Here is a 13,696-nt window from a genome sequence, read left to right on the forward strand (position 1 = left end):
CAGCCCGAATTATTGGAAAAGAACATATTGTGCCAGAGAAAGTGATGAATGAAGGCGGAGAGCCAACAAATAGATAAGAGATTAATACCGAGAAAGATGATAAGGGAATAATGAGGTATTCCTACAGAATTTGGGTTCCAAATATTCAAGAGCTTAAAGATGAGATCTTAGATGAAAGATAGTTTGAGGAATAAGATTTAGAGCAAACCCTGAACGTGATATTCAGGGAGGTCGCCATCAAGATAAAAGGAACCCATAACATAGTGAAGTGGAAAATGAGGATTTTAACGTATAAGATAACCCCAAGTATGGGAGAAGGATAAAATATTTCATACTAAGGAAACAGAAAGTCGAGTAAGGAAAGGAGACCCGAGACGGTACTCCTATACGGCAATTAATGGACCTGTCTAAAAAGAACTTAGACTATTATCCCCAACCACCACCTTGAGGAAACAATGCGGTAGGAAATTCTTTCATGACCTTTAAGTCGCTAAGCTCTCAGAGTTCCAAGGAACAGGTTGACCCAGTCGAGGCAAGAGCCTGGCTAAAGGAAATATAGGAATCATTTGAGATTCTAAATGTTTGACGAATCACAAAAGACTGTTTTTGTCACTTACCCTCCTAAGAGAGAGGCCACCCGCTGGTGAAAGGCCAAGGAAGGCACGGAGCAAGAGATTATAATAAACTGATTTAAGTTCAGTCAATTGTGTTCAGGAAAGTACTTCCCAAGGTTATGGAGATATTGTAAAAGCTTTAGAACCAGAAAAAAGGCAGACGAGTATGATGAATTATGAATCTAAGTTGTAAAAGTTGTCAAGATTCATTCTGAGGACACGAATCCAGAATGACGGGATGTTTGAAATCAATGCTTATGTTGTGTTGGTTCGTGAAATAATGATAAGAGAAAGGAAAATAAAAAGAAACTGAAGTGGAAAGGAATATAAAGGCAATTGAGTTTGAGGAATGATAAGGGAGTTGGGTATGAGGAAACCCTAAAGACTCGTACCAATAGAAATAGAAAAGTATGTAATCGTCAGGATGAGGGTGATTCACCATGAGTTAAAATTGATGGTTGAAGGCATAAGAGATACATATATTTTATCCCCTGTAAGTTGGGAGGATTCGAGGAAACCTTGAGATAGTTCGAAGGATAAATAATGAGACGCGGATAGACTAAGGAGACAAGGAAGTAAGAAATTAGGAAAATTGGATGAAATAAGTGACCTTCAAGAATGTGAAGTGTAAGACCGGTGGCTTGATACCCAGAAAGGGAGACGCCGGGTATGAAAGATATCCCAACATTGAGATGACTGTTGAGATAAATAACAAAAGTAAATAAGGAATTATTAAGAAGAAGTTCATGATGAACACGACCAATATCTCCCAGAACATCCCTGTTGTCATTACCAAATTAGGCAAGCAAAGCTATAAAAAAACCGTTGTTATCTTTTGGAGGCCATATGGATTGACCTCAATTTGAATAAGGATGCTATTGTGAAATTAAGTATAGACTATCGAAGTGAGAATGATTGAATAAGGTAATCTATCAAGTATATATGACTTGATTTATCCATGGAAGAGTGTAAGTATCTTTTAAAGGTGGAATTAAGGATAGAACCTCAGTAACTTAAAATGAATCCTAGGGGAATGCATAAAGGTTGGCATTTCACCCTTAATAGGGATAGTATGAGTTTTGACAGTATGAATTGGAAAGGATTAAGGTAACAAAAATCTTTAAGGATCAGTGGAGAAATTTTTCAAAAGTATATAGACAATGGTTCTAGTATTAGTAAATGGTATTTTGATATGCCCTGTATCTAGGAAATACAGGAGGAACAATTCAAGGATAACCTTAGAGGTCTTACAAGGAGAAAAGGTAATATTCAAAGTTCTCAAGAATAGAAATTTTTAATAAAGGAAATATGACGTAATTATAATAATGTCAGGTAGGGAACGTGTTTAACCATAAGAAAGTGTAGATTGACCCAATGAGGGTCGAGATTGGTGAAAACAAGAAGGACCCAAGATAAGAGACGTCCTAAGTATGATCGAGAGTCTGTCGTGGCAATGTTCACATCTAATGACTAAGGCAATGACTTATGGAAAAAAATGGTGATTTTTTATTTATTTTTCTTCTCACCAGGACTTAAGAAAAGCATTTTCACATAAGCAGTGATTGAAATGAGGTAGAAAATTTATTTGGAGGTGGTTAAAAAAAATGACATTGATTGTAAGGAAATTTTACTATCAGGAAAGGTCAAAGAGGTGGCCGACACTTTAAGTGTAAGAGGACAATTATAAGCACACGTGCCAGAGGGATACAGTAATGATGGTTAAAGCCGTGAAGGTTGTATTATGGTTTGAAAGATTGACATTTCTTCTGATGATTATACGATACTCAACCGTAATAGTAGTTTGGTAAAGATTTAATTCATGTTAGCACTGTGAGCGGGCTATCTATTTTAGAAGGTCCTATCTTGAGAATAATCCAGGACCATGTTTCAAAAAGACTAAAGGAACCTTTGAGTTAAGTCTTCTATTGAAGGCATATGATTAAGAATGGTATTAACCTGCTATCGTTGCTTTGATTGAAACTCTTCTGCAATTTTATATGCTTCATGTCATGAAAGTACATCAGGATCAGGAGTGTTCTTCATGAATTATGAATGGTGATTATGTTAACTCCTTAGAAGAATTTGATACGACAGGTATGGACTCCGTATGGTTAGCTTTTAAGATTCCAAGGAAAATGAATGACTACAGTAGGTCAGCGATGGACCATAGTAATGCAGCAATGATTCTGCGAGTAATGAGTCGATTACAACCGTGAGAGTTGTATTGGAATGGATGTTGAGATTGAGTACCACTAATCGGGTCGTGGTGGTGTATAAGTAATCATCGATAGACTAACTAAGGCGATCATTTACCTATGATATATTTATTCCTTCTTATCGATAAAGAGTAGTATTACTATACGAAGAAGGTTACGGAATAGCAATGGATTCTAGTAATTATGATGTCTAGAATGAAATCCCTTATTCGAGTTTCGATGTCGAGGGAGTTTCAAAGGTGAGTGTTTATGAGCTCGAGCAAGAGCATGGGTCCGTAGAATGATGGACGGAATAGCAAAAAAAATCTTTAAGCACGTGAAATGCGATGCTATAATACTTGATGTTGATATATATACATATATATTTTGTTCTCTTATGACAAACCTCTATAGTTCAGGGGTAGACTCCAAGCCAGATATTTTGTGGCAGTATATTTTTTTTCATATATACAATTCTCTTCAATTCGTTCTTTTCTTTTCATTTTGTATAAGCTGAGAAGAACAACCCTTCCAGAAGGGGAGGTATTGCCGAATGACTATCTATCTGTGTGATAGAAGCCTAGTAGGATACCACATGTTGTTTAATTGCTTGTCAAGTACTAAAGGCTAGCCACCTTCTGTACTAACTATACAATAGAACAAGTGTTTATGATCATAGTGATCTCTCAACAAATTCCTTTACTTCTATATGATTGATCAAACTTTGGAAAATAGAAACAGCTGAAAAAGGAGTAGTAAAGTTGTGGTGGTATTCGGAATGGAAACACATTCGTGATACTAAGGTTGACGTGGTTATTAAAAGGTTATAGAACGCTAACGAGCAAAAGTATAACCAGTATAATATTAGGAACGGAAGGTAGTAGCGATTACGAACTAGAAAAGAATGGGTATTGAGAAGCAAAAGCTCTATGCTAAAAGCTATAATGAGAGTCTGTGCAATAGACTTAAAAGAATTTGGAATGATCACTTAACGCGGATTGAGTTTTCTCACGATAATAGATCGTATGTCAGGTATCGAGATGTCGTCTTATGAGATTTTTGAGGGAAGACAATGTCGATCCCCCTTATGTTAGGATGAAGTTGTAGAGCGCAAGATGCTCGGACCAGCAGTGGTCCAAAGGACCAAGGATATAATAGATTTAATCAGAGGACGGCTGGAAGTAGCCCAAGATGGACATAAGAAGTATGCTGATTTGACAACGAAAGGACAAAGAGTATGAAGTAGGGTACCTATTGTTGTTAAAGGTATTCCCTTGGAAAGCCTTGGAAAGGAAGGATGAGGTTCGGAAAGAAAGGGAAGCTAAGCCCATGAATTGTTGGACCCTTTGAGGTATTAAGACATATTGGGAAGTTAGCATATGAGCTAGCCCTACCCCTGAACATGTAGCAAGTTCATAACGTGTTCCACGTATCAATGTTAAGGAAGTATAATTCGGATGCCAGACAAATAGGGGCATATGAGCGCATAGGCATGCAACCAGACGTAACCTATATGGAGCAACCAGAAAGGGTTATAGATCAAAAAGGAACAAGTGCTTAGGAGAAGGGTTATCAAACTAGGCAGAATTTGGTGGTAGAACCACAATGTGGGAAAATTTACTTGAGACTTAGAAAGTGCAATTCTAAGAGAGCATCCCTATTCATTTTCTATCTGATTCCGGGACGAAATCCTTTTAAGGAGGGGAGACTGTAATAACCCCAAATTTTTTGGAAATTTTTGAAACACGGATGAATAGTAACTTTTGCTGATGATGCTGATTAAGGAAAATTATCAGACCACACTATACAGGAGTACTGTTATGGAAATTCTAAGATCGTATTAGTACTTCATAAAGTAAATAAGTGTATGTAAAGATCGTCATAATCCAAATTCGAACACTTTGATTTTTCCCAAAAATCCACCAGATACCGAAAGAATTGAGTATAAGGTAACATGATTAAAATGATTTAAATTCAAGGATTATAAGAGAGGATCATAAAAGGATTACAAAATATTGAGAAAGGTTTAGGGGAACCCAAGTAATAAGATCCCGGGTATGATCTCTCAAACGATAAAGGAGAACGAAAGTTAAGCGAACCGTAAAACAAATAAGCGACCAAGAGACAAGCTTGTACAAGAAGCCAATGATTGTGACATCATCAAACCATAAGGAAGAGACATGTGGCAAATGGATGACATAGACATGGTGACATAAGCATGATAAATGGAGGGATTGTTGGTTGATTATAAGCCACACAAATTTTACCATGGTTAAAAGGTAATTAAGAAAAACAAAAAGGAAACAACCAAGCAAAACAAATCAAAAACACAAAACACAAGTTGACTTTCCCCATTTCATGAAGAAGCTCTCGGCCAAAACCAGAGCAGCAACTTAAAACTACCATATCTCCTTCAATACTCACTCAAATAGTATATTCTATAGCTCTTTGGAAAGGTATTGAGATGGCCTACAACTCTTGTTCACAAGTCTCGTCCAAATAAGCATGGTAAGACCCTCGTTTTGACAGTTCTTTCAATCTGACTTTTAGAAACTTCAAAGTCTAACTTTGTGTTCTTGATTTCTTTGGAAAGATCAAGCTTGTAGGAGGCTCCCTAAGGCTTCCTAGCAACTTAACACCTCCCAAGGAAGGTATAAAACTTCAAACCCTAGCCTTTACTTTATTTGTTAGTAAGTTTAATGGTTGGTTTTATGAAATGAGAAGCATAGATTGTGATTATTAGTAGTTTGGTTTGATTTGGAAGTGTTTTGGTAATTGAAGCTTGATTATAGTTCATAGGTCTTGATTGTGGTTGTTTGAGTTGAAAAACTTGGAGGTTATGGACTGATGTGGTATGGTTTAGGTGAATTTTTGTTGTATTGATGGTTATGAGTTGGTTGGTGGTTGATTGGAGTAGTTTAAACTTTGGTAATCGTGTAAACATAGCCGTCGTAATGCCCGATTTACCTTAGACTGCTTTTGTTCTTAACATCAGGACCCGTGAACTCGCTTTTAGGTTTTGACCATTTCCATGATTAGATAGTTCATGTTACGAGCTTCGTTTTGATATGTGGTACGCTTGAATCCGATGTACGGTTTAGGAGAAACGATCATTTTAAGTAACGGTGTTTCGCGAACGAACCATTACCCCTCGCCTTACTTTGAAACCTTAGTTAAGGACTTTAAATGACTAATTGGGATATGAAACAATTATTTTAAGTGTATTAGGCAGTTGGTAAGGTACTCGCGAAAGAATCGCCTTAAAACTCTTAAGGGTTAATTTATTAAAAATGGTGGAGCCGAGGGTACTCGAGCGACTTAAGTGAATCGTTAAGCGCGAAAGCGAACGTTAGGGATCTAAATGGTTAAAGTCTAGTTTCTTAAGCGACCGTGGTTTAATTCCGGATTATGTTGTTGTTCCTAGGTTACCGGACCCACTCTAAGCTTAAGTCTACCTCGGAACACTCAGGCAAGTATTCTACCCGTTATACTGTTGTTGTGATGTATATATGTATATGCATTATCTTGTGATAAGTGCATGAATGTTATTAGCAAATCTTGCGATATATTGGAGCATGTGATATGGTATATATGCATGTTTGTTTTGTAATCTTGATATATATTGTTGATTCAATTGCTTATAAGTTGCATAATACCTATGCTAGAGATAATCAGTAGTTGCGTATACCCTTAGTATAGGGGACCCAAATGTGAACATTTTTCTAAAACCGGGAGTCGATGTTCCCGAGTATATTATATATATTTATAGATATATAGATATAGTTTTCAAAACTATGAATCGAATAAGGTTTATTCGATAAGTTTATTTTATTAATGAATATTATTTTGAATATTCATTCGAGGGCTTATGACTCCGTTTATTTTATTAATGAATATTATTTCGAATATTCATTCGAGGGCTTATGACTCCGTTTATTTTATTAATGAATATTATTTTGAATATTCATTCGAGGACTTATGACTCTGATTATTTACTAATTAATATTCTTTACTTTATTAAAGAATAATGTGTCGATAATCAAACTCACTTTTGATTATTCAAATAAAGATATTACTTTCGTATAAGTATATCTTTGGTTATTTAATATTCATTTCAAGTATAAGTTTTACAACTTCTACTTCAATTATTTTTATAAAGGTTATTCTTTATGGGAATATTATTTAAATTATAATATTCAGATATTTTCTAATATATTGGGACTGGTTTATTTTATTAAATCAGCATTACTCCAAACATTCTTAAAAAAAATGTTTTCGAGTCTTCAAAATGATTTCAAAAGTTAGGGTGGATCCCAAAACTCGTTTTTATATTTAAGATCCTCCTTTCGAAGGGGATTTAAATACTCGCTCAAAACCTGAGGGATCCGGCTCTGTGGTGTGGTTTATATTCGCAACAAGGTTGCTATTTTGATAAAAGAAATTTTGATTACTTACCCAACACTCGGGAAGTAAAATTCTTGGAACAAGTTAATCCATTAACAGACATCGCCTGGGAAATATCGGTGAGATTTCTTTTCCAACTAGATACGACTTCTTGGTGGAGCCGTATCAACAAGTTTCTACTTGGGGAAAGCGGGGACGAGCTTTAAGTTTCAGAGTCATGGATTTCATCTGAACTAGGAGTGGCGTAAGTGGTCGAGTGGTGCCGGCCCAGCCTTATTTATTGGCCCAAATGGCCCGGAAGTTCCACTAAGACGGTCCATTCCTTAGGAGTCCAGTGTTCGGTTGACATGTAAATCCGACAGGTTCTCCTCTACATGTAGAAAATGGTGGGGTTGCACTACTACGACTGATCATCGTAAGTGGTCTTCCTGGCGCGGTAAACTCCCGTAATGAGTTTATCATCCAATTAGATATTTCTGCAACACTACCTAGAGCACATCGATAGAAAGGCTACGGTTGGGAGATTGTTGAGTGTTGGCAGGGTCGAGTTTTCAAAATGATGTTTTCATCAAATGAAGTATCTCATAACTTCATTTCATTTTGAGGATATTTCAAAGATTGAATCTATTCAAGTCTTTTCTTGTAGTCTCATCTATGTGATGAACTTTTGAAACTGATGATACCTTGAACGGTGGTAGTTCAAGTAGTATCCGGAAAAGATATAAGTATATTGGAGTATCTTGTAACTTCATCTTTTAAACTTATATCTAGTAAATGATTATCTTATGCATGACAAAGTTTTTCAGAAAAACGTTGAGACAAGGTTAGATATATGAGATCACCTTGCAACGATATTTTTATACAGTTATAAACTGGAACTCTGTGTATATTATACATGTCAGAGGATTTCAAAGATTGTGAAAAGTATATATGTATATATATACTGAATATTTTGCGACTTGGTCGCGTTAAGATATCAGCTTGGTTCATTTCTTCTTGACCAAGACTTTCATGAGTACTATGAGAATGCTCATATATTGTTAATTATTGTACATATTATTTCGGTGGGCTTGTTGCCCACCCTTGCTTTCTTCTTTCATCACACAACATCAGATAGACAAGATGAACAGGACCAAGCTCCCAATTCGCGAGCGGATAGGAAACGTTCCGCAGTTTCCTATAGGCGTTGATGTCGTTGTAGTTGAGGTAGGAACTACCAATAGGCTAGGCTTTCAATTTTTGATGTACCAGACTTATGTATCTTTATCAATTATAATAATGGCAAAGAAATGTAAATTTATTCAGAAACCCTTTTAAGGTGTAATGGCATATAATTGTGGAATAAAATGACTCGTGTTATTTTTGGATATTCATCTCTGAGACTATAACTTGTGGTATGTGTGTTTATTGTGGGGTCACAGTACGGAGTAGTTGATTGTTTATTAAGATTGGGTGTTATTAAGGGAAATGGGACTCGTGACAACCCGTATCCCCGACCCCGGATTTGGGGGTGTTACAAGTATGCTCCCCCTGCACAGGTGCATTTTCCTTAGGCGTAGTCACCACAGTTTCAATAACATCAGAGTTTAATCCATCAGAGTTTGTAGTATCAGGATTTAGACTGTCAGGATTTAGAGAATCAGAATTTAAAACTTCATTTTTGAATCTCAGCTGATCATGATCATTGAAATCTTCAAGTCCGGTAATCTTCTTATCATCAAAAGAGACATTGATAGATTCCATGACAACCCGTGTTCTTAAATTGTAGACTCTGAAGGCTTTTTGGAAAGTGGATAGCCAACAAAAATTCCTTCATCAGCTTTAAATCAAATTTGGATAGCTGTTCAGGATGAGTCTTATGAACAAAATACTTGCATCCAAATTTATGAAAATACTTCAGATTTGGCTTCTTTTTCTTTACCATCTCATATGGTGTCTTTCCATGCTTGTTAATGAGTGTAGCATTCTGAGTAAAACAAGCAGTCTGCACAGCTTCAGCCCAAAAGTAGGTTGGTAACTTTGCTTCATCAAGCATAGTTTGTGCAGCTTCAATAAGAGTTCTATTCTTTCTTTCAACAACTCCATTTTGCTGTGGAGTTCCAGGAGCAGAAAATTCCTGCTTTATTCCATGGTTTTTGCAGAACTCTTCCATAATAAAATTCTTGAACTCAGTGCCATTATCAATCCTTATGATTTTCATAGAGTCTTTGACCAATTTATCCAGTTGTTTAACATGACCAATCAAGATAGATGCAGTTTCACTTTTTGTGTACAAGAAATACACCCATGTGTATCTGGTGAACTCATCCACTATGACCATAGCATACTTCTTCTTTGCAATAGACATGACATTTACCGGACCAAATAGATCAACATGTAGTAGGTGATAAGGCTCAAGAATTGATGATTCAGTCTTGCTCTTGAATGAAGATTTTCTTTGTTTTGCCTTCTGACATGAATCACAAAGGCCATCAGGAGCAAATACTGATTTTGGCAGTCCTCTCACAAGATCTTTCTTGAAAAATTCATTTATATTGTTAAAATTTAAATGAGAGAGTTTCTTGTGCCAATCCCAGCTTTCTTCAATTGATGCTCTACTCAACAGACAGATTGCAGAACCATCAGTACTTGTTGAAAGCTTGTCTTCATAAATGTTACCATGCCTGTATCCTTTCAGAACAACTTTGCCTGTAGATTTGCTTACAACTTCACAGTATTCTTCAAAGAAATCCACATGATAACCTCTATCACATATTTGACTAACACTCAGCAGATTGTGTTTAAGTCCTGAGACCAGAGCTACTTTTTCAATGATGACATTCCCAAGATTTATATTTCCATATCCCAGAGTTTTTCCTATATTGCCATCTCCATAAGAAACACATGGGCCAACTTTCTCCACAAAGTCTGATAGCAGGGCTTTCTTTCCAGTCATATGTCCTGAACATCCACTGTCCAGAACTAGGATGTTCTTCCTGTTGCCCTGCAATCACAAAGACCACTAATGATTAGTTTTAAGGACCCAGACTTGCTTGGATCCTTTGGCCTTCTTAAGTTTGTTAACATTTGCAGCGGATTTAGCATCAGAGTTTATGTTAACAGTTTTATTATCAGAATTTGCAATATCAGACTTTGCATCAGAACTTACACTAGAAGGAATAATGCTAACTTTCTTTATAGAAGGTTTTATTTGATAATAATCATAGTACAAACTATGATATTCCTTACAAGTATAAATGGAATGCCATAAACTACCACAATGAAAACAAGGATTTTGTGGCTTATATCTAACAGACTGACTCTTAACTCCTAACTTTAAAGGTAAGGAGTTTATGTTCTTATTCTTCCTGCAAAAAGAAGCCAAATAGTTAGAATTTCCACAGCTATGACATATTTTTCTAGGAGCATTAGAAACAGACTTATAATTGTTACTTTTGTTCACACCTTCCATTCCATTCCTATTTTTCCTAGGTGGCTTTACCTTGTTTACATTTTTAACTTGTTTCAGCTTATGCTTAAGCTGCTTCTTTGTCATTAAGCCTATGTTAACTTCAGTTGGCTTATCCTGTTTAGGTTTGTCTGAAGTTAATTTCTCCTTAACTTCTGATTTCTCAACATCAGTCTTTGCAGTTACAAACTTAACAGGATTTACCTTTGGTTTTTGTTTAACAACTATAGGCTCAGTTTCTACAGTTCCCTTACTATTCTAATCATCTACATAACCTTAGCCCTCTTTCCAGTTTCCACTACTAAGAATATCCTGAGTTGCTATGCCAGAGTTAGTCTAAGTCCTGATAATCTCTCTTTCCTTTTCTAACTCAGTTTTTAAAGATTCATTCATTTTTAGCACTTCATCCCTAACATACAAGGCATCATCTCTATCTCTCTGAGTTTGATGGAACATGACTAACTCTTTTTATAAATAATCATTCCTCTTTTTATAAGCAAGATTTTCAGAAGTTAATCTTTCACATGTTAAATTTTGATCTTTATAACTAATAAACATGGTTTTAAGATATCTTCTCAACTCAGTAATATCATCAGTATGAAAGGCATAAGTAGTTTGAGGTACCTTAAAGTCAGCAGTATCAGAACTGCTATCAGCATTTGCCATCAAGGTATAGTTTTCCTCATCCTCGGAATCTGAAGCATCTAACCAGCTTTTCTTCTTTGTGACAAGAGCCTTGCCTTTTTCACTCTTCCCTTTTCTGCAATCAGGAGATAAATGGCCTTTCTCACCACAGTTGTAGCATTTAACATTTGAGTAATCTCCTCTTTTAGACTTTCCTCCTTTGCCTTCAGATTTTCTGAAACCTTTCTTATCAGAACTTGCACCTTTCCTGGAAAACTTCTTTCCTCTCCTGAATTTGTTGTATGCAATCTTTGTAATTCCTTTCACCATAAGAGCACACAGCTTCATCATCTCTTCATCAAGGTCGATCTCAGATATACTTTCAGTATCTGAGTCATCATCACTATCAGAACTTGATGACTCGGTATCAGACTTTGTGATGAGAGCCTTTCCCTTGCCTTTCTTTGAGGCAGCTTCTTTGGAAATTTCCTCCTTAGCCACAAAAGCAACTGTCCTTGACTTTCTTCCATTCCTCTTGCTTCTTTGTTCCATCTCAAGTTCATGAGTCTTGAGCATCCCATAAATTTCATCAAGAGTTGTTTCATCAAGATTATAGTTGTCCCTTATTATTGTGGCCTTTAAATCCCATCTTTCAGGAAGAGCTAACAGGAATTTAAGATTTGAATCTTCAATATCATACTCTTTTTCAACTAGTGATAAATCATTAAAGAGTTTGACAAATCTGTTATATAAATTAGTTAATGACTCATCAGGCTTTGAGTCAAAGTGCTCATACTCTTGAGTGAGTATAGTCTTCCTGTTCTTCTTGATTGAATCAGTTCCCTGACACCTTGTTTCCAAAGCATCTCATATCTCTTTTGCAGTCTTGTATTGAATTACCTTGTTTGACATGACATTATCAATGGCACTATGCAGCAAGGGTCTTACCTTTGCATCCTTTGCAATCGATGAGATATCTTCAGCAGTGTAATCATTTTTCTCCTTTGGTACAGACTTTGCTGGTTGACCTGCAACTTCCACAGAGAGTTTGGTTGGTATATGTGGTCCTTCATAAATCCTGTCGAGATATTCTGGATCTGTAGCTTCCAGAAAAATAGTCATCTTCACTTTCGATATGGAATACTCAGAAGGTCTCAATATGGGAACTCTTATAGTCTCATATCGACTATGGGTTATGGTTTTTGGGGGTTCTTCAGTTTTGGTAGGCTTGGTTGGAGTTTCTTCTTCAGATAGCTCTGATACCGCTTGTTAGGTCACATACACTGTAGAAGGGGGTTGAATACAGTGTTTACTACAATCAAATCGAATATAAGAACTCAAGTAACAGAAAACAGATTTTATTCAACACAATAAACTATGTTACATTATGGAACTGTCCTCTCTCAGTGATGAACAAATTATCACGAGAGCTGCTAGGGTTACAAAGAATAATAACTTTGATTTCGATAACACCTTTAGTGTAAACCCTATTCCTGTGTTTATATACTACACAGTTACAAGATAAGTTCTAATTGATATGGAATATAATTCTGCTTCCTAAAATATATCAACTAGTTATCTTTTCTTCCAAGTATTCTATTCTTCATAGAATTCCTTCTTCATGCATATTTCTTCTTGTGTTTGTCTTGATCTTCTTTCTTTTCAATCAGCCGCCTGCCTTATCTAAAAGTCTCCTTAAGTCCTGATATTATCTCCTGACATTATCAAATATATCTAACAGACATGATCACGTAAGAAGTGATTTCTCACATCTATATATTTAGATCTTGAATGTAATACGGGATTTTTGCTAAGATCAATAGCAGTCGTATTATCACATAAGATTGAGATCACATCAAACTTTATATTATAGTCAGATAGTGTTTGCTTCATCCACAATATTTGAGCACAACACTTTGCAGCTGCTATATATTCAGCTTCTATTGTCGAGATGGATACGAAATTTTTTTTCTTTGAAAACCAAGAAACTAGGCATCCACCGAGAAACTGACAAGTACCACTAGTACTTTTTCTGTCGACTAAATGCCCGGCATAGTCTGAATCAGAAAAACATATTAAGTCAAATGGTATTCCTTTTGGATACCAAAGACCAACATTAGTGGTTCCTTTAAGATATCTCAATATCCTTTTTACCGCGGATAAATGAGATTCTTTTGGTGCTACATAAAATCTAGCACACTTACAAACACTATATTGAATATCGGGATGACTTGCAGTGATATAGAGCAAGCTACCAATTATTCCCCGATATTTTTTTGTGTCTACAGGATTTCTCTTTAGATCTTCCGTTAATTTATCGGATGTAGACATAGGAGTAGAGATGGGTTTGGCATTATCCATTTCAAATTTTTTCAACATCTCTTTATAATATTTTGATTGAGAGATATGGA

This window comes from Apium graveolens, chromosome 9 (genome assembly GCF_009905375.1).
Source record: "Apium graveolens cultivar Ventura chromosome 9, ASM990537v1, whole genome shotgun sequence".
Taxonomy (NCBI): domain Eukaryota; kingdom Viridiplantae; phylum Streptophyta; class Magnoliopsida; order Apiales; family Apiaceae; genus Apium; species Apium graveolens.